This window comes from Rhinolophus sinicus, linkage group LG03 (assembly GCF_036562045.2).
Source record: "Rhinolophus sinicus isolate RSC01 linkage group LG03, ASM3656204v1, whole genome shotgun sequence".
Lineage (NCBI taxonomy): Eukaryota > Metazoa > Chordata > Mammalia > Chiroptera > Rhinolophidae > Rhinolophus > Rhinolophus sinicus.
Genome location: NC_133753.1, coordinates 99,369,778 through 99,392,547, shown reverse-complemented (window position 1 = coordinate 99,392,547; position 22,770 = coordinate 99,369,778). Strand labels below are relative to the sequence as shown.

The 22,770-nt window shown below is 36.6% G+C and overlaps 1 protein-coding gene across 13 annotated transcripts in view; it reads right to left on the bottom strand.

Moving 5' to 3' along the window:
• The window catches only part of PEAK1 (pseudopodium enriched atypical kinase 1), a 348,119-nt gene that overhangs the window by 184,225 nt on the left and 141,124 nt on the right, over positions 1–22,770 (bottom strand). For 5 of the 13 annotated variants that reach the window (XM_074328322.1, XM_074328313.1, XM_074328315.1 and 2 more), the window contains 2 exons: positions 16,123–16,203; positions 4,319–4,469 (listed from right to left, as the gene is read on the bottom strand). The gene's annotated coding sequence lies outside the window, so the exon portion shown is untranslated. The remainder of the gene's footprint in view (positions 1–4,318; positions 4,470–16,122; positions 16,204–22,770) is intronic. The other 8 variants (XM_074328311.1, XM_074328324.1, XM_074328321.1 and 5 more) reach the window with 2 other exon arrangements.

The window sequence follows — 22,770 nt, the reverse complement described above, 5'->3', positions numbered from 1 at the left end:
CTTCACGGCATGGATGCACCAGTTTGTTTAACCACTTATCCAAAGCAGGACATTTTGGTTGGTACAACTTGGGGCTACTGTAAATAAAACTGGTATGAACAATCAGTCATGTTTTTTGTGGACGTGTCATTTCACTGGGATAAATGCCCAGGGTGTGACCGCTGTGTCATATGGTAAGGTTATGTTTAGTTTTGAAAGTAACTATCAAGTCATGTTCCAAAGAGTCCGCACCATTTTACATTCCTGCCAACAGTGTGTGCAAGATCTAGTTTCTCTACATCATCACCAGCATCTCATAGCGCTACTATTTTTTATTGCAGCTGTTCTTACAAGTATGTAGTGATAACTCATCATGGTATTAATCTGCATGTCTGTAATAGCAAGTGATGCTAAATACCCTTTCGTGTGCTCATTTGCCAATATTAAAAGAGAGTGTATCCTCTGGTGAAATGTCTCTTCATGTCTTTTGCAAATTTTTGAATTTGGTTATTTTCTTATCTGTTGAGTTTTAACAGTTCTTTATATAGTCTACATACGAATCTTTTGTCTTATCCTTTTAACTACATCTTCTGCAGAGCAGAAGTTTTTCATTTTGATGAAGTCCAACTTACCAATTTTTTTTTCGTTTATGGATCATGCTTTGGTGTCATATCTAATTATTCTTCACCAAGCCCTAGGTTCTAAGGAGTTTCCTTCTAAAAGTGTTATAGTTTTGTACTTTCCATTTAAATCTGTGATCCATTTTGAGTTAATTTTTGTATAAGGTATGAGGTTTCCATCGAGATGCTTTTGCCTGATATCCAATTGTTCCTGCACTATTTGATTAAAAGACAATCTATTCTCCTTTCAATTGCCTTTACATCTTTGTAAAAATAAAATCAGGTGGCTATATTTGTGTGGGGCTATCTATTCTGTGCTATTGATTTATATGCCTATCCTGCTGCCCACACCAATTGTGAGCGCTGTGACTACATAATAAGTTTTGCTGTTGGGTAGACTGATTCCTTCCATTTTATTTTTCTTTTTTAAAAATTGTTTTAGCTGTTCCAATTCCTTTGCCTTTCCATGTAAACTTGTAGAAATAAACATATGTGTGAAAACTCATGCTGGGATTTTAAGAATTGAGTTAAACCTTTACATCACTTTGGGGAGAATTCATGTTTAATATGTTGAGTCCTGATGTAGGTTTAATCATCTTAAACTTGATGATAGGCTAATGTACTTTGATTCCTACAATTAAAATAAGTACCTATTTGAAAAGGACTATTATGTAAATTTAACAGAAATTTTCTGCCCTTCAAATAAATTGGTCTCTGGATTCATCACTATTTTGGTTTTTAGTGATAATCACAGTTTCTGAGACTGAAAAACACTGAAGAATTTTCTGGGGATAAAGTAAAGAGAGAAAGGCAAGTAAGACCTCAAGGGAGGACCGCTGAGTAAAGATGTTAGTGATGCATTTTTCCCCCACTCATTTATCCATCATCTTCCTCTGTCCTCTAAGTGACTATCTCAAATAAAATGTAGGTCTACTGACATCATCAAGAACTTAACCTTTACTTAGTAGTGGATTAAGTTATCTTTTTATATTATATAGGAATACTTTAAGAACACAATTAAAACAATGATAAATTACTGACAAAATAAAGCTGATGCTGCACAAGAAACGTAATATGCATCCCAAGAGAGAATAGTTTCACAAAGCTGAAATGAGAACGTTGCTAACAGGAAGCCACTCTCCTTGTCTGCCACTAGGTAAAGAAGCACCTTCAACAAGTTCTCTGAAGATCTGTACACTAGAATAAACTGCTGGTTAAGAGCTCCAGCTCTGGAGTCAGAGAGACCTGGCTCGACCTCTAACTGACAACCTGATGTTGGGCAATTTACTTACATTCTCTGAGAATGTGCTTCCTCATATGGAAAATGGAGACACTGAATCATAGGCCCTGTGTCCAATAGAGCTAAAGCTAATGCATATTAAACACTAATCCCAATGCTTCCACGTGGTCATCACTCAAAACACATTATTATTATTATTATTATTATTATTATTATTATGTTTAATTCCTTTTTGTCTGGGCAATTTACACACAGGCTTCTTTCAATAAGGACAGTCTTCCTAAATGAAGGTATAGTCGAGGAGGCTTTAAAAGCCTGTCACACTTCATGAGTTTAAGATCCCAGACCGACACCATACTGCTCAGAGCAGTCCTGCTGTCTGCAGGAATATACTCCCCCACCCCCAAGAACCATAATTGTAAGGTAATAAAATGAACTTAAGATAAAACGGGGTGTTTCATTCAACTCTAACATTATATAGCTACAATGCCGTCTTTTAAATTTTAGCCTCCTCAAAGTAGTCATGACTGCACAATTAGAAACCTAAATTTCAAATTGTACAGATTAGAAATTTTGTTAATTTCAAATCAGAAATCTGATTCCTTTTCCTCTTCAAATGCCATAGTAGATTTGAGATTTTGGAGGCACTCAGCTTGGATGGGGCCAGAACAATTAAATATGTAAATGCAGATGGTCTTTTTTAATTGTATATACCTCATGGATGTGAGTTATATGACTTCTGAACTGGGCGGGACGCAGTTCTTTTGTTCTGCAGAGAGGTCAAGGCCTAATCTAATTTATTCCTTGATAATATTATAACACTGAAAAGAATTTGATAGTAAAAAAAGGGTAAATTAATGATTAGAAATACCCACTATCAGTGGATTTCAACGATCCCATCCACGGTTACCAAAAATACCTGAGACATGGATTTAAATGGAATTAAGAGTTTAATAAGGAGTGGTAAAGTGTCATGTAAAAATTTTGACAATGTTTGGGGTCCATTAATGAAACTGGTTATATAAGATTATAAAATCAGATATAATTAAATGGGTAAAGAAAACTTAGATAATTAATGGAGAAGACAGGAAAGTCTGGGGGCTTTCTACATATTATCCTACCTGTATAAGTAAACACTCCACACTTTCACTTCTGCTGTGTTTCAAGAGTAACTTTCTTCAACTTCACTTAATTTTTTTAATGGTTAAGGACTAGAAGGTATTTACTAGACATTTAAAAATGTCTAAATGCTGCTATATGGCTGGTAGAGACAAAAACAGGGAAAAGTTCTAATTATGCCATAAGTAGAGGTTTAATTGGAGAATTTTTAAAAAATCAATGTGATTTTTTAAAAATCAAGGTTAATGTTAGCACAGGGAAGAGTAATTAGAACACTCTTTTTTTATATATTATTTATCCTTAGATTACACTTGTCAATTTGAATAATTTCCTTGCAATAGGTCCTGCATTCCTTAGAATCATTAGGACTAGTAATTGATACTGTATTAGATTGATTTTTTTCACATCTCCTGCACTTCCCAGCAAAGATCTAGTTTTAGTCAGTTGTACCAAAGACACAATGACTCAAGCAAAGAATTATCCCTCAAAATCAAATTAATAGACTTCTAATGAAAAAAAGGCCTAATTGTTCACTAGGATGCCATAAAAAATTTGCAAACATTCGAATCTTTACAAAACATGCATTGAAACAATTCTGGATTAAGATCAAGGAGATTTAGGAAGGCTAACGAGGAATCTTAAATTTTCCTATAATTGCTTTCTATTCCACTTGAACTGTGACAGTCCTTGTACTAGGCTGGCGCAAAAGTAACTGCAGTTTTTGCAATTATTTTTAACCTTTTAAACTGCAATTACTTTTGCACCAACCTAATAATTTCACACAAAGAAATAATTTTATAATCATTTCAACTTTCTATCTCCTTTTCTGTCTAGATCTGTGAGTCTTTTATGACTCTGAATTCCTAAGAAGGAAAAGCAAAGAAGATGAGATTAAATAAAAATAAGATAGCAAATATGAAGGGGAAAAGATCAAGAGACCAACTCAAGTAAGGAAACTAAAAAACAACGTGACATACAGCTCAGAAAACAAGACTCAAACACCTTTGTGTATGTGGTAGGATACTAACATTTATGTTGCCTGGGTTAGCTCTATGAAATAAAAAAAAAGTATTTGGTGAAGGATAAATCTGTAAGTATACTGTTCCTATGCCATATTCTTACTCAAATAAGCTTATCTATTCCTAAAAGTTCATAACCTGGGGCAAAAAAACCAACACTTCTTTTGATCAATATTAGGGTCACACAGAAAGGGTCAAACAAAAACCTGACGATGCTAAATAAGTTATAAAATTACCAGCTTTGGTAGTTGTAAGGCAAATATTCAAATTTAAAAAGAAATCCTTTCAAGTCATCTAAAGTTCTTGGTGGAAATGTAACATGATATGAGAATTCTGGTTACCAGTTAAATTTGACGTACTTCATCCATTATGGTAGTTTTAGCAGCTATCATTACATTCCTTTAAAATTTCAAAGTACTTTGGATCCTTCCAAGATGAATGTCCTCTCTTCCTTGCCTCTCATACCTTATTTTCTGAAGATAGCAATGTTTACTGCAAGAAAATAAAATAAAATAAAATAGAGCTAAACTGGAGAGTAAACTAGTTTTAAATATATTGCATATTTTTTTCTTGTAGAATATTCTTAATTTAATCCTCACTCAAGAGTAATAATTAGTCTCATTCATTTAATAAGTAACTTCTTTACTTAGGTTGAGACATGGACAGAGCCTCACACACTCAGGAATTATCCACGTTATATGTAAGAACCAAGTAACTTACAAGAATCAAACTAGCAATGACGCACTTAAGACTCTGTAAGACTTAATTTATTGTCCTTGTATACCCCCCACCCCCCTTTTTGGCTACAAATATAAGAGCATTTCTCTAACAAGAAATATTAAACTCTACTTCACGTTTATAAAAATGCAATTTTGAAAGTCAATGTTCAACTTTAATACAGCCTTTGTAAAACATAAAAGTAGGTATCTCCGAATGCAAAATTTTCTCTAGCCACCTTGCAGTTTTACTTTAGGCTCAAGTATGAAACGTATTTGTACTTTGGTATATAAAATGTCACTAAATTAAATTAATACATTTCTATCTATTTCTAACTCTTGGGCACCAAGTATATGTATGTTCAAACTGGCCCAACCCCTAATTTGTTTTCTCTATATCACCAAATACAAGGAAATCACTGGAGGAATTAAGTAGGAAGATAAATGTGATTACTTTTAAGTGATTCCTGATGGTGCTTACATCGTATAGAATCGAACCTTTCAATCAGTTTTAAGACAACAGAAAAGCATTTTAAAAAGGAAGTTTTCGTTTGTGCACCATCAATCAACATCTAACTGCAATACAGCTGTGTTGTTCATGATGAAAACAACATCCAATGTTCTTAGAATGTTTGCATCCATCACTTCATGTCATAGGCACATAACAACGTTAAGCGGTATGTAGAAGTATTACCAAGAATGCACTTATATCACCAACATACAGATGAAATGTGATGCCCAGGATTACACACACAGTGGCAAAATTACTTAGTCTTCTTTCCATTAAGAGTCTTTAAGGGATAAAAATGTAATTTATGCCAATTTCAGTGTGAATTTTGAATATGAAAAATTCAATATATGGGTATACAAATATTGGTAACCTAGAAAAGTACACAGTAATAGAAAAAGTGAAGTGATTTCCCAAGGGTAAGTGTTTAGCTGGTGACAAAACTCCTTACTCCCTCCTAATGCTGTGTTCTATTATCCTCCTATAATCCAGATGCATTCTTTCCTCTCAGCCCCCAAAATTGTTTTTTCCAAATACTTTATACTATTTTTATTATTGTAACAACTTGTGCATAAATTTGAAATTGTTACAAAATATAAATTAAAAATGTAAATGTATCATTAGACCCTATCACATTTTTAAAATGTCTAATATAGTTAAATGCTTAAAGAAAAAGTAGTTTCGTGGTGAAACAAATTTGGGTAAAGTTACTCATTGTATACCATCTTTGTGATTCACCATATATGACAGCATATCAAATATTTCTACAAATCATGCATTAACCATACTTTCATTTATTCATCCAGCCAACGATATATAAATTAGGTACTTAGGAGCTGCTATATGAAAGGCAATGTTCTAAGTAGTAGAGATAGATAAGAAGGGCAAGATCTCTGCTCTCACAGTTTACACTGTAGTACAGAAAGAGACAAATAAGTAAACAAGCTAATTTCAGATGGTGAAAAATGCCTTGAAAAAATAAAACTGGGTGTTAAAAATTGGAAGGGTGGAGATGCCATTTCAGATAATGCATCAAGGCTCTCTGAGACGATATTCAGGTTGAAACTGAATGAAATGAACCAGACAGGGAAAGATTTAGGAAAAGAATTTCCAGAAATAGACCATATATGTTGTGAGACAGGAATGAGCTTATAATGTTCATGGAAAAAAAGAGTAAATTATCAAAACAATGAAATAGGAATTAGTGAGAAAAAGCTCTTGCATAACATACGCCTCAGAAATATGTGGAAATTGGCCAAATTTTAAACCTATTTATCAATTCCTATGTAATGACAACAATAACATAACAATTATTTAAAATTTTTAATTTTTTATTAACTATACAAATTCTCTTTGGGTGCTGACTTTCTATTGCTTCAGAGCTGCTGTTAGAACAAATCCTTAGTTTTATTTTATCTTTGAAAACAAAGGTTCTGCTCTCTTCAAGTAAAAAGAAGTAAGTTGCCTCTGTTTCTTTTTCTGGATACGGCACCGACATGTTGGGAAAAGATCATGACGACATGCAGAGTGCATGACTACATGCCACACGTTACCACACTCCGTGATGCAACCGCAGTATTTCCCCAAAGTGAAGTCCTCCGTTCTAAACTGTCTGTGGCACTGGATTTTGCCTATTGCCAACAAACAACTTCAACTATGCACCTTAAAACAGGAAAGTACACTTATGATTATAGAATATGAACTACATAATCCTTCTTCAGAAGTGTGGCTTGAATTAACTATATGGATGTCACACCAAACACAATCATAGACTGTGTATATCAACACTGCTGCAGATACTAGAATAATTCTGAGCATTTGAAGAGGAGCCTGACCAGTATGCTAAGCTACATCAGAATAAAGAGAATATACTTTGGAATAGGTTTTGTGTTCTAACTGGCCATGTGGAAGACATTATAGAAGCAATGGTAATGAAGAAACGAGGTTGTAATCTCAAAATTGTGAACTAAGGAGAAAAATCTCTGCACCTTGTAAATGGGGACAGCTTGACATTAAATATGATGTAATGTTGGGAGACTTTTTGTTCATAAGAACCAGGGCAACTTCATCACAAAATAACTAAATTCAGGACACAGATACATATGCTCATTTTGAAACATTAATAAGATAGACATATTAAAACAAATAGGAAGGAAGGAATTTAACCTTGCATAATTAAATAAAGAAAAAGTGCCAGTTTGGGTGTAAGATAAATTAGACATTAGCCCGAATTCCCCCTGGCTGAGGAACCCCCTATACAACCCAACACTATAAAATCTGCCAAAGCCCTATAAACTCAGCACTCTGTGATCTAACCTAGTTTGCTGTTTGATAGCAGAAAATAGTTCAAATAAAAATATCACATAGAATTACAACACAATATTTCTAGTCTACCAGGAATCCTACAGCTTACTTGGGAGTTTTTTAATCATATAGAGCATGGATTGTCCAACCCGTGGGCCAAATCTGACCTGTTTATGAGTGGCCTGCAAGGTAAGAATAGAATTTACATTTTTAAATAGTTGGGAAACAGATCAAAAGAATAATATTTTGAGACATAAAACCTACATGAAATTTAAATCAAAGTTTTATCAGAACAAGCCTCATTTTATCAGAACAAGGCTCATTTTTCAATGTACTGTCCATAGCTGCTTTTGTCCTGCAAAGGCAGAGCTGATTGCTGTGATAGGGACCCTATTACCCACAGAGTATAAAATATACATTATCTGACACTTTACAGATAATGTTTGTTGGTTCCTGATACAAAGTCATCTCAACATGGTTATACTCTAAAACGATAGGATTTATATTTTAAAGCACTAGATCAAATGGTTTGTTTTAGTCCTTACTCACTAGTATGTTAGTCTTCCACGCTTTTAATAAAATGCTAAGTAATAATTTTATATTTAAAATGACTATCCCATAATATTGAGAGAATTTTTATATACTCCAAAATCCATTTTCCTGACTTGTGAAGTTTATTCAGTATAATACATCATTTTCTGATTTAAAGTATAATGGACTCTGAATTGAAAAATAAATAATAGTTCCTATAGTCGACACAAGATCATTTATAACAATATGGAAAAAAAAGTGAATCAATAAAATGTTAAGCAAAAATAATTGCTTGAGAGCTTCAAAATTTTGCCAAGATGTTAGCATTAAAACTCATTGTAGAATAATTATCTCCCATTTCTGGCCATGAGGGAGTAACAGGTCCGGAGTAATCCTCCCACTGCAAACAACTGGAACACAGTATAAAATATTGGAAAGGGCTATTTTTACACATAGGCATTGCAGGACAGAAAACTGAGAAAAGGGGTAAAAACAAGATGAGTCTTACCATCACCCAAGGCTCTCAGGCAGGAAGCAATTTACCGCTCCAGCACAGGAGGAAGAGAACGCAAATAGAGCCCAGCAATCTTGTTGACTTGAGGAGACAGAGAAAAAGTGCAAGGAGGCAAAGGTGGCTAGAATTTATGGGGCAGAGTTCCAGAGAGGAGGGAAAGAGTTCCAGTAATTTAAATGAGGGTTCCCTTGAGAATTTAGCTAAATAAAAACTTGTACATGAGAAGGGTAAAATTTCTTGAGACCAGCCAACAACTTCTAAGGAAAGGCAGTTACCAGGAAGCTGTAAGACAAAGGATTTTCAGAACTGATATGGGGCCAAGATTTCAACAAGTTCCTTCCAGCAAGAATGGAAAAACCTCATCAAATATACAAGGCAATCAGTAGTGACCCCAGAAGGGCCACATCAGAGAGACAGGAGGAAAGTAGCCCTAAGATAAAAACTAATATAAACCCACCTGAAAGAAGCCCGAAAGCCTAGAGGCCTAGAAACAATCAAACTAATAGGCAATTCAAAATGCCTGTCATGAAAAAGTCCAATAGTCTTTAAAGGAATACCACAATATCAAGAACTCAACATGTAAAACTCACAAATATCTGTCATTTAATTAAAAATTACTGGACACACAAAGAAGTGGGAAAATGTGACCCATAACCAGAAAAATTTCAGTCAATAAACAGAGAGATACTAAAATAACAAACACGACTGGATTAATAGGCAAAGACACTGAAAGGGCTCTGATAAGTATGTTCTATATTTAAGGATGTAAATAAAAACAGCAACAGAGCAGAGAGAGAAACGGGGAGTTTTCCAAATGAGACAAATAGAACTTCTAAAGATATGTGTATATATATACACACACATACATATATTTGAAATGAAAATGTTTACAAGGTTGCGATAAGCAGTAGTTTATGTACTGCAGTAAAAAGAGTTTAGAGAACTTGAAGATATAGCAATATAATATCCAAAATGAAGTTCAGAGACAAAAAATGACTGTGAGACAATGGAATAATACTGTTGCAAAGGTCTTACATTATAAGAGAAGTTGTATAATACTATTTGATAGAATGTAATGAGTTAAAGAAGCATATTATAAATCCTAGAGTAACCACTAAAAATAAATAAACAGAATTAAGTCAATAAGGTAATAAGTCAACAAAGAAGATTAAATGGAATCCAAAACCATAATTAATTCAAATGAAGGGTTAATAAAATAAAAACAGCAAGATGGTAGATTTAACCTCAAACATGTTAATATACATTAAATGCAAACTGTCTAAATCCTCCAACTAAAAGACAAATGAAAAAGCAAGACAAAACATACGCTGTCTATGAGAATCCCACACTAAAATAAGGAAATAGGTTAAAAGTAACAGGATAGAATATACAGCATGCAAATCGAAATCTTAGCAAACGTCAGACAAGCTCAAAGATTAAACAAGAAATATTATCAAACATAATGAGGAAAATTTCATAGTGATCAAGGGGTCAATTCATTTAGAAGATAAAATAATTCTAAATGTGTCTGTACATAATAATTCATAAAATTAACTACAAAATAGTTAATAATTAACTACAAAGTACGTGAAGCAAAAACTGACAGAACTGAGTGAAGAAACAAAGTACACAAATACAATTGGAGATATTAACATTCCTTTCTCAGTAACTGAAGTAACAGTACACTACAAGTCCAGCAAACACAAAAAAGACTTGAACAGCACTGTTAACTGAATTGATATTTATAGAACACTACAACCAAAAACAGCAAAGCATAAATTTTTATACTGTCCATGAAATATTTACCTAGATCATCTACTGACCCAGAAACAAGTCTTACCAAATTAAAAGAACTGAAACTATACACAGTACATTCCCTTATCACAAGGGAATTAATTAGAAATCAATAACAAAAAGATATCTGGAAAATTCCCAAACATTTAGAAATTAACATATTTCTACAATAGCCCAAGGAGGATAAAGAGACACAGTGGTCAAGTTTCTACACTTTACTTGAAGTAGTAAAATGTATCAGTGCCAGCAGTACTATGGTACAGAAGACTGTGATATTAAGAATATATAATGATATTATGAATACATAATGCAATCTATACAGCAACATAGAAAGAGATACATTTAAAAACACTAGTAAATAAGCATGAAATTCTAAAAAGTATTCAAGTAACCCACAGGAAAGCAGGAAAGAAAAAAGAGAAATGAAAAACAAAGGAGACAAATGGAAAACAAAAAATAAAATATCATATCCATAATTACCTTTATTTGCAATTGCCCCAAACTAGAAACAACTAAAATGTCCTAAAATAAGTTAATGATTAAACAAACTGGTGCATCCATACCATGGAATACTGTATCAGCAATAAAAAAGGATGAATTACTGATACACACCACAACTCAGATGGTACTCAAGGGCATTATGCTGACGGAAAACAGCCAATAACAAAGGTAATATATGATATGATTTTATTTATATAACAGTCTTGAAATGACAAAATTATAGAGATGGAGAATATACTGGTGGTTGCCAGGGGTGAGGGATGGTGGAGAGGAGGGAGAGTGTGTGTGTGTGTGTGTGTGTGTGTGTGTGTGTGTGAGAGAGAGAGAGAGATACATGAGATAGATAGATGATAGATAGATAGATAGAAAGAAAGGAAGGAAGGAAGGAAGGAAGGAAGGAAGGAAGGAAGGAAGGAAGGAAGGAAGGAAGGAAGGAAGGAAGGAAAGAAAGAAAGAAAGAAAGAAAGAAAGAAAGAAAGAAAGAAAGAAAGAAAGAAAGAAAGAAAGAAAGACAGACAGACAGATAGATAGATAGATACGAGTTGTGATCAAACAACACGGTGACTATTTAAACTTAAAAAATTTATTACATTTAAAGACACATTGCCTTAATCCCCCTCAATATACTCCCCCTTCCTTCGAACACACTTACCCATCGTTCTTGGCACTTTCTGAAGCAGTTCTGGACGTCCTCTTTTGTGAGTGTCTTTAGTTGTGCTGTGGTGGCTGCCTTGATGTCTTGAATCATTTTGATTTTGGGGAAGAGCCAGAAGTTGCACCGTGCCACATCCAGTGAATAAGGTGGATGAGGACACACTGTAATGTTTTTATTTGACAGAAATTGCAGCACCACAAGCGATGTGTGATACGGAGCCTTTCAGTTGTGATCACAAAATACGGTGAATGCTGCTGCTTCCGAGTGCCATCCAATGGAAAGACAGGGATCTTCAATACGGGAAGCAGCACGTCGAACCTTAGTAACAGTGTGTGACAAGTTTCAACTTGTTTGGTGCAGTCAGTCAGGCGTGAGCTATGGTTGAGAGAAAGTGTGTTTCAAAGTGTGCCGTAAATCATCCTCCATCATGACAGCGCTCCGTGTCACATATCACTTCTGTTATATAGCAATTTCTGCCAAATAAAAACATTATGGTGTGTCCTCATCCATCTTATTCACTGGATCTGGCCCCATGTGACTTCTGGCTCTTCCCCAAAGTCAAAATGACCATGAAAAGTGAACATTTTTAATCAATTCAGGATATCGAGGCAGCCATGACAGTGAAACTAAAGACACTCATTAAAGAGGACACCCAGAACTGCTTCAGAAAGCGGCAAGAACAATGGGATAAGTGTGTTTGAAGCGAGGGTGGGTATTTTGAGGGGGATTAATGGCAATGTGCCTTTTACTGTAATACAATTTTTTAAATTTAAACATTCCCCATGTTGTTTGATCACACCTCATAGATAGCTAGCTAGCTAGCTAGCTAGCTAGATAGATAGATAGATAGATAGATACACTGAGAATGACTATAAAAGGGTAGAAGGAGAGAAATCTTTATGGTGAGATTACAGTCTCAGGTACATGAATCTACATATGTGATAAAATACCAAACAACTATAAACTCACTTTATACCAATGTCAATTTCTTGGTTTTGCTATTTCTTTCAAGTTATATAAGATGCAATAGGAAAGCCTGGGTGAATGGTACATGGGACCTCTCTGTACTATCTTTGCAACTTCCTGTGAATGTATAATTATTTCAAAGCAGAAAGTGAATTAACTTTGTGAATACTTTAGGAGCTCACTAGCAGTGTCTCTATGATATGTTTAATTAAATTTTTACTTTTCTCTAAAGAAACTGATCATAGTAGCTTTACTCGTAATAGCTAAAACACGAAAACAACCCAAATGTTCATTAACAGGTGAATGACTAAAATGGTCATGTTGTTGTACAATGGAATGCTACTCAGAAAAAAAATGAACCACTTGTACACACAACGTGGATGAATCTCAAAAATATTAACCTGAGAAGCTATGCACAAAAAGGTTCATGGTGAATAGTTCCATTTGTATGACATTCTGAAACTAAAGTGACAGAGTACAAACCACTGGTTGCCAAAGCTTAAGTGTAGGAAGAGGATCTGAAAAAAAAGCGACAGCTTGAAAGAGATTTCTGCGGTGACAAGACTACCTGTACCGTTTGTAGTGGTCATATACAAATCTGCACATGGGTTAAAGCTCACAGAACTAATAAAAAAGTCAATTTTACCTAATGCGAAATTTTAAAACAATTAAAATAAAAACCATCCTTTCCTATCACAACTTCCCAAGTTCCATCTTCAACTATTTTAAAGATAAGAAAAAGATTATTTGAGTCCTACTATTGTCTTACCTAGTTGATGTTGAGTAATTTAATCTCTCATTCTTCGTTTCTCTTCATAAAATGAAAGGAGATAATTAAATGCTCTCCAAAGGCACTATCTATTCTAATACCTATTCCTATTTCACGCTTCTGTTAAATTTTTATTATCTCAGAATTAACAAGGGACACAAAATACTTCTATGCACTCATGTGGATTCTATTAGATTGGTGCAAAAGTAATTGCGGTTTTTACAATTGAAAATACTTGCAAAAACCGCAATTACTTTTGCACCAACCTGATAAATCTTGCTTTAGATAGTTAATGTGAGCTAACTTTCAGTATTCTCTACTGAAAATTGGTTTTATGTGATCTTCTTATAGGCTTTGAACAACTGACCCTAGTTACTAGCTCTGAGTAGATGATCTTTAGATAGCATCCTCCCCTACTTGGAATAACCAGGCCTCAGATTATAGGGGCATACAAGATTCCTATTGCCTTTATCACATCAGACCTCTATAGTTTGCTATTGAAAAGTCTGTGAATCAGCACTCATGTTGGCAAAATTATGCCTGTTATTTTGAATTTTTTTCTTTTTTTCTTTTTTTATTAGTTTATTGGGGTGACAATTGTTAGTAAAGTTACATAGATTTCAGGTGTACAATTCTGTAATACATCATCTATGTATCACATTTTGTATTCACCACCCAGAGTCAGTTCTCTTTCCATCACCATATTTTTGATCCCTTTTATCCTCATCTATCACCCCCCTCCCCCCTTACCCTCTAGTAACTCCTAAACTATTGTCTGTGTCTATGAGTTTTTGTTTCACATTTGTTTGTCTTGTTTCTTTGTTGTTTTCAGCTTTATATCCCACGTATCAGTGAAATCATATGGTTCTCTACATTTTCTGACTTATTTTGATTAGCATAATAATCTGAAGATCCATCCATGTTGTCGCAAATGGCACTATTTCATCTTTTCTTATGGAAGAATAGTATTCCATTGTGTATATATACCACAACTTCTTTATCTAACTATCTATCAAAGGACACTTTGGTTGTTTTCATGTCTTGGCCACCGTAAATAAAGCTGCAATGAACACAGGAACACAAATGTTTTCAGATATTTTTGGTAGATACCCAGGAGAGGGATTGCTGGGTCTTATGATAATTCTATTCTTAACTTTTTGAGGAACCTCCACACTGCCTTCCATAATGGCTGCACCAGTCTGCATTCCCACCAACAGTGTATGAGGGTTCCTTTTTCTCCACAGCCTCTCCAACACTTGTTACTACTTGTTGTTGATGATAGCCATTCTGACTGGGGTGAGGTGATATCTCATTGTAGCTTGTATTTGCATTGCTCTGATGTTTAGTGATGTTGAGCATTTTTTCATGTTTCTACTGGCCATCTGTATGTCCTTTTTGGAGAAATGTCTCTCCAGGTCCTCTGCCCATTTTTTAATTGGATTATTTTTTGTTGTTGAATTCCTTATATATTTTGACGATGAAAATATTTAATCCACAAGACTGTGGGGTGGCTTGTATAAGATCAGTGTATGTAAGAGGACTTTGAATGTTTAAAGTGTCATACATATTTGAGGGTTTCAGTTTCTCCACCTGTCAAATGGGAAGATGCAGGTAGGTGATCTCTAAAGACTTCCCATCTGTAAATATGCCTTGATATTTACATTTGAAGTGCATAAAAATCTACTTACTGATAGGATAATTTTACAGTTCCAAGAGACTCAGGGCACAATGGACTCAGCTGCAGAAGAAGGCTGACACCCGTAGAGATACAAGTCAGTAAGAGAGGTGGGAGCAGAAAGGACTGGGCCTGGCTCTGCCTCCGTGTCCCTTCTGTCACATGATGCTGGTCACTACTTTGTGAATTTAAAATCTCTCTTCATCACAGCTTAAAAACTACCCTCTTAAACTGGTTACAGTGAAAAACTTATTAAGAAGATGGAAATACTATTTTGGTGATGATGATTTCACTGTTAACAGTCCAATTAAGAACGTTCAGTTAAAGGCGCTCAGGTCAGACTGTGCAGCTATTCATTTGGTTCGTGTGATATCCCATTCTAAGTCAACAGGCATGAAGTAACCCTAAATAACTTTTCCCACTAAAGGGTCTGGACTCTGCCCTTGCAACTAGCTATGTGATCCTGGCAATTTACTCCTTTCTCTGTGTCTTAGTCTCCTCATCCCTAATACAGGGATAATACCAAGTACCGTGTTTCTCCAAAAATAAGACCTAGCCCCGGTCTTATATTTTGTTCCAAAAGATGCATTAGAGCTGATTGTCCGGCTCGGTCTTATTTTTGGGGAAACAGGGTATGTCACTTAGTTATTGTCAATCAAAGGAACTACCTCACGGCAAGGCCCTATAACAGTGTCTGGCATACACTAAGTATTCTACAATATTAGTTCTCTAACTTCTTAAGCTGTAGGGGAATAGAGAATGCTTCCCTTTCCTTTTACTTTATCAGAAAAATTCTTTAACTATATGGGGTCCTGGTCCTCAGCTTGAGTTATGAGCAGTTGTACAACTAAACCTAAATAAAATGAAGGGCACTGAGACATAATGGAAGGCAAGTGGGGATTGAAGCCAACGAATCTGAGTTCTAATCCCAGCTTGACTATCTAAGAGCTTCTGACCTTGAACAATGAACCAAACCTCTCAGTTTCTTAACTGAAAATGAGACTATTATTGAGTTTTCATCATTTTCTCTTTCATATTCACAGAGACATTGTAAATACTTTGAAAGGGGCATGTCTTATTCATCCTTGTCTCTTCCATAAGAAGACAAGGTACAAAATTATAAAATCTGCTGCTGGAATAAGGCAGGAGATTGATAAAAAGGGATTCAAGACTAGAATAAGTTGTTACATTATGAAAAGAAAAGGTACAAACCCAGTTCAAGTGGCTCCAATTCCAGGCATTCTGTCATTCTTCCTTCTCTTCCCTTACAAACGGACCACAGTTGCTCTTTTCCTATGGGAAGATGCAAAGTGGATGATACATATTAGTGAATGTAATCTGAATCACACTTTAAAACCGAACATTCTTTAATGTACCATAAGGCAGAGTCAAACTTTTACTCATTCAACGGACTTGTTTTTAAGTGATAAAATAATGAAGATGTGTTTTAGTATAGAAAGTATTATAACTTTAAGTAGCCAAAAAGCAACCTTACCTCAAAAAATTACTTTCAATGAAACACAATACCTTTGTTAGAGAAGATGTAACTACTCAGCAGAGGGCTGCACGAAGCAGTGCAGGTCATTACACTGTGAAAAAATACTTCTAGAAGTGTAGCTGGTAATCTGTTGGGTGAAGGTGAGTGGTGAGGTACACAAAACTATGAGAGTCTGATAAAAGCTATGAGTCACATCCCCAGAAAGATGCACATACATGCATATTTTGCATATGATTATAACTGAGTTATGAAACCCAGCATGTTTCCTGTGAAGCTCTAAAATCTGTTAGTAAACTCCAAGCAACCTGTTTTTGAATTTTTCAAAATAATAGACTTAACGGGATTTTAGAACCTTAAGCAATTTACCAATCTAATGCAAACTACTAATAGAAAAATGAGAAACAGTGGCCCAGGAAAATAAAAAGAATTAATTAAAGCCTTACTGCACTCAGGAACAGAGGGTCCAACTGCTATGCTAGTGCACGTGAGACTAACCATGATGATTTAATATAAATCAGTGCCTCTGGGTTATAGTAACTCTCATAATGGAAACAGGAGACTTCCACATGGTCGTTTGGTCTCAACACATAACTTATCATCAGTGGCGGCTAAAAGAATGAAATTTACATGGATGTGTGACATTGAGATGGGTGTGGAAAGCTGAGTTATACAGGTGTGTGCAAAAGCTGATCGAGTCCCTTAATCTTTCTTATCCTCATGGTGTTCAAAAACAAAATGAAATGCTAAAACCCACCCTTGTAGAATTATTTTAAGGATAAAATCAGATGACATGTATAAAGTATCTAATACACTGCCTAGTACATAGTAGGTGCTCATGAAATGAAATGATTTCAAAAAGATTTCTTGCCAAGTCATGGAACTGGATAAAACATATAATAAAATCTCAAAGTAAATGAGATGCTTTCCAGCTGAACAAAATAAATGGCAATTTACTCTACATTGCGGACGAAGTTGTCCTCATCTCAAGAGGAATTAATTAGGCAAAGACACGGCTTTTTCCTTCCCATTTCTGTCTTGGGTTCTTCTCTTTCCTTTGCCCTCATGGCTCAGCCTTTGCCCGTTTCATACTCTACCCACATTCTCTGTGCTTCCCCTAGGACCGGGGGACATGAATACCCCTAATCCCATCCTTTACCTGAGCCTCAGTCTCCTATATCCTATCATTCTCTGGATGTTTCCACCTGAATATACCACAGGTAAAACACAGTAAGTTCAAAACTGAGCGGTTCATCTTTTCCTAAAATCTGTCCCTTTTTAAAATTTTCTGTTACAGTGAACATCACCACAGGCACTTAGATACTCAAGCCAAAAGTCTGACAATAATCGCACATTTCACCAATCGTGTTCAAGTGTTAATGATTTCTACTCTAACCACTTACCAAGTATACTTTCTCAACTCCATCCCTATTAATAGAATCCAAATCCAGGTCATTACGTTCTTAATGTGACCAAATTTGTAACATTACTGGTCTACCTACCTCTACTCTGATCTGCCTCAGAATCACTTCCCATACCAGTGCCAACACAATCGTTGCAAAATGAAAACTTGGCAACATCATGCACTAACTTACGTCAAAACTTCATGTGTAAAACCTTTCAGTGGCTATCTATTATCCACAGAATAAAGTCCAAGTTCACCCACAAAATAATGTCCAGTAGGACATATAACGTCCTCAGTGACCTGGCCCCTGCCTATCTCTTTCGCTTCATTTTCTATCTCCCACTTCATCACACCACAGTCATACTGAACTATTTGTCATTCCCGTGTATTCTCATGCTGTTCTCTTTGCCAGTATAACCTTACCCGTTCCATGCATGGGAAAATCCTACCTGTCCTTAAAGGTTCAAGTACAGAACCACTTCCTCTGGGAAGTCTATCCAGAGTATGTACTTCCTTACCCCACTAAACTCACACATCATCACAACAAGCAGTCGGAGCCATGAGGGAAAAGGAAAGAAAAGAACCCAAGACAGAAAGGAGAAGGAAAAAGCTGTGTCTTTGCCTAATTAATTCCTCTTGAGATGAGGACAACTTCGTCCACGTTGTATCCTCAATAACAGTATAAATGTTTGTCACTTATTTTGTTCAGCTGGAAAGCATCTCATCTACTTTGAGATTTTATTATATGTTTTATCCAGTTCCATGACTTGACAAGAAATACTTTAAAAATCGTTATCATTTCATGAGCACCTACTATGTACTAGGCAGTGTGTTAGATACTTTACACACGTCATCCGATTTTATCCTTAAACTGAACAAAAATGAAACTAAGCAAACTAACGACAAAGCAGCAAATAAGGTATACATATAGAGCCAGTGAGAAGGGAAACTGGATGGATTTCACTGTTTCTTTGGAGAAAAATCTTGATTTGGGGATACAAAGAGTAAAACAGAGATGGAAATGAAGACATTTAGGAGACATGTCTGGCAAGGCTGAAGGGCTAGTAAACAGCACATATAAACTCACAAATACAGCCATCCTTACAAAGAGGTTTCGAGACCACAACCAATAAATCACCAAAGACTTCTGCACAGTTTTCTATGAAACTGCAGCATAGTTCCCATTTCTAGATACCACCCTGCATTTTCACTAGAGAGATGCTAGTTTAGAAAGATCTTTTCATCCTTTAGCTAATTCCCTGCATTTTTGAAGGTTTAAGAAGGTACTCTCACTTAATCAGCATGTACTGAAGAACTTTACATAAGATCCTGAAATTATAACATATTTCTATACGGCATAGTGATTTACTGAAATTGGAATAACATAGATTCTCTTTCAGTTAGGGCTAAGATTCAAGGACTAATCTTATTAAGTAATCTTTCATATTAGAATATTAGGTTACTCTAAGTCAGCAGGGGGAAATGAAAATATAGTAAGCTTAATGTGCAATTCAGAGAGAAATTCAACTGTAAATATTTTGTTTTCTGAATGCAGGATAATTAAGAATCTCAATCCTGAAACGTGAGCACACTAGTCCTACCGCAAAAGAAGGCATGAGGCATTCCCGTATACAAAATGAGAATTAAGGTCATCTACCAAAAACAAGGAAAGGAAAAACTGCTGTGATCCCTGAACTACACTGAACGACACAGAATCTACTGCTTGCAGTAAGGACAGAGAACACTCACCTGCTCTCAAGACCATTAGCTGGAAGGCCAGTGAGTTGGTCAGAAGAGGACCAAGTGACAAGCACAAGCAGCACAAGTGAACAAGCCGTCCCAAACGAAGTGCCTCCAAATGGAGGTCTGTGTCATTCTTATTTCACATACTTAACTATCTATCTGTATAAGATAATAACAACCCAAGGCACATCTTCTATATCAAGAAGAAAGGTGATGAAAAGCAGATACACGCTAACAAGCACAGAAGCACGTTGGAGTGTAAGAGTCATTTGCATGGAGTTTTATGTCGTTTTGTCCTTGACTCTGTAATTGCCAATTCCCAGGCTTGCAAACGGTAAAAATTGAGACACAGAGTTGAATGGTAATTTTCAACATATCACTGGCGTTGTGTCATACTATGTGGGTAACTCTCACTCTTGCATAAGACCTGTCATTTTAAAACACCCCTACTGATATGAACCAACATCTGTGAATGAAAGGTTAAAACATCCTTTTGAGGGGCCGGCCTGGTGGCTCAGGTGGTTAGAGCTCATTGCTCCTAACTCCAAAGGCTGCTGGTTCGATTCCCACATGGGCCAGTGGGCTCTCAACCACAAGGTTGCCAGTTCAATTCCTCGAGTCCCGCAAGGGATGGTGGACAGCGCCCCCTGCAACTAAGATTGAACACGGCACCTTGAGCTGAGCTGCCACTGAGCTCCCAGATGGCTCAGTTGGTTGGAGCGCATCCTCTCAACCACAAGGTTGCCAGTTCGACTCCCGCAAGGGATGGTGGGCTGTGCCCCCTGCAACTAAGATTGAACACGGCACCTTGAGCTGAGCTGCCTACCGGATGGCTCAGCTGGTTGGAGCGCATCCTCTTAACCACAAGGTTGAGCTATGGAGGAACTGGCGGCCCACAGACAGGGGGCTGACAACCGTGACGCTCACGCTGTACTGTTGACCAGCATATAGATTCTGTCAGTGAGTGTCACCTGCGTTTTTTCAATACGCCATTTCAGGAACTACCTGCGGGCTTAGGGAGTATGGAAGCAGCCATCTGATCTAGAACAGCTAGCTATGTTGTCTGACGTGGCTGTATTTCTCGACAAGAAAAGACGGCTCTGCATTTCTTGTTGACGCAAGGGGGATTCCCAAGAGTAGCACGTTTTACACACATATCCTGTCAGTTCTCACTATTTGCAGCAGTTACATTGCATAAAGTTTCTGCAGACTGTAAAGTGAATACTGTGCGTCCATTGCTTCTAGCAAATTCTAAGCCCAGGGTCAAATTCCTACAAGCCTCTGCTTTCATTTTCATCAGCCTATCAATGCGTAAGTTTGGTTTCTGTGTATTGTTCTGTTGATTCATGTATATTGTTGATTCATTCACAGTGAACTCACAGCCAACAGCATGACTGAACAAAGCTTACCTAACACAAATTTTCTCTATAAGGCACACGACTACCTTCTGTGCCTAGGACACTGGACAGCACTTCAGCACAACCCTTGGCAGCCATGTTAAACTGCAAATCACCCCCAAAAGGACACAAATGTGAAAAATATGGCACTGAGGAGACTGCAAAAAGGACATCTGTTTATAGCATGCAAGTTAAAATAGGAAGGCAGAATGTCACCTTGTTCCTCAGCTGAGGTGCAGCACATGGGGCCACTCACACTTTTTCGACCCTCTGCACGTGTCTGTGAATGACTATCAAAGCACCACAATTATAGGTTTGGGGGGTTACAAGTAAATTGTTCCAAGTAGGTGAATTCGCAAATATGGAATCCATGAATAAGGATAGAACGTGTGTTCATGTATGTGTGTGTATATAAACATACATATACATATTCATATACACCAGGCATGCCAAAAAAACATATACAAGTGGTCACTTTGGCCAACGTTGCTCAAGCAGTAGTTCATCGTAATCAGAAGTGTCTGGATGCTGATGGAACCACTTTGAGCACCTCTTGTAATTGCAAAAATCAAATTTGACTTGTATAAATCTTTTGTTATCTGTATATATTGAGTATTATAATTTTAACGGTTTCCATTTCTTAAAGTGTGTACCCATTTTTTTGCACCCTCTGTATATATGAATAACACGTGACAAATGACGTATGTGTAGGAAAGACAAGTAGTGGGACTCTCCAGTTCGGCAATCCACTTGGCACACTGGACACGTCCACCTGAACGTCTGACCAGCACTTCACACGGAACAGACTAAGTTCATCAGTGCTCACCCCAAGGCTCCTGCTGTATATCTTCTCCAGCGACAGTCTCAGCACCTCCACTCGGCTCACGGTGGTGCAGACTCCCTCCATACATCCTAGCCAGGCACAAAACCACGGGGACTGTGCCTCTGAAATCTCTCTTAAAGTCATCCCCTGCCCATGCCCGCGGCAATCGTCACTGGATGCCTTTCCTATCATCTGCACCCTTCTCAGGTTACATCTACACAAAAATCATAGGTCACATTATTGTCAGTGTTATTTTTCCAAGACCCAATCACATCTTTACTTCCTGGCACCTATAGGATGTTCTTCAAATTTCTTGTGATGTTCTTTTATATAGAACATATGGCACCAAGCCATGTTTTAAATTCATCTACTCACACTCAACTCTCATAAACTCTACACTCTATCCACAGTAATTTATTTTCCATTCTTTGACTATATCATGCATTTTAAAGGCCCTTTCTACATGTCATGAACTGTGCTAGCAACGCTCTTTCTTCCATTCTCTATGTGCCCTCAAAACCTCTGCTGATGTCACCTCCTCTCGGAAGTTCCTGGTGAGCGTCTGTCTCCACCTCATGCCCCACCAGTCACTGTGTTCTCTGCGCTTCCATAAGGATGTTCACATACTTCTATTATAGGATTTCTTAACTTGGGTTGTAATTACTAAGGGGACAGTGTGAGAATGTTCAAGGTTGGCCAAATATTGTAGCTGGGGGATGGAGATTCATTATGCTGCTGTCAACTTTAGTGTGCATGCTAAATTTCCATGAAAAGAAAGTTTAAAAAAAAAAAACAGAGAGAGAGACAGACAGACAGAGAGAGAGGATATTTGTCTACAAGTAATTGAGGCTTTGACTTCTATGTGACGTAAACAGATACAAGCCCGGAGGCAGGTGGCCTAGGGCTGGAACAGAGGCTCAAGGAGGTCATCAAAAATCAAGGCTCTATCTTTTGCTCCAGGAAGCATGCTGATTTGTTGCTTCAGAGCTATCTGCTG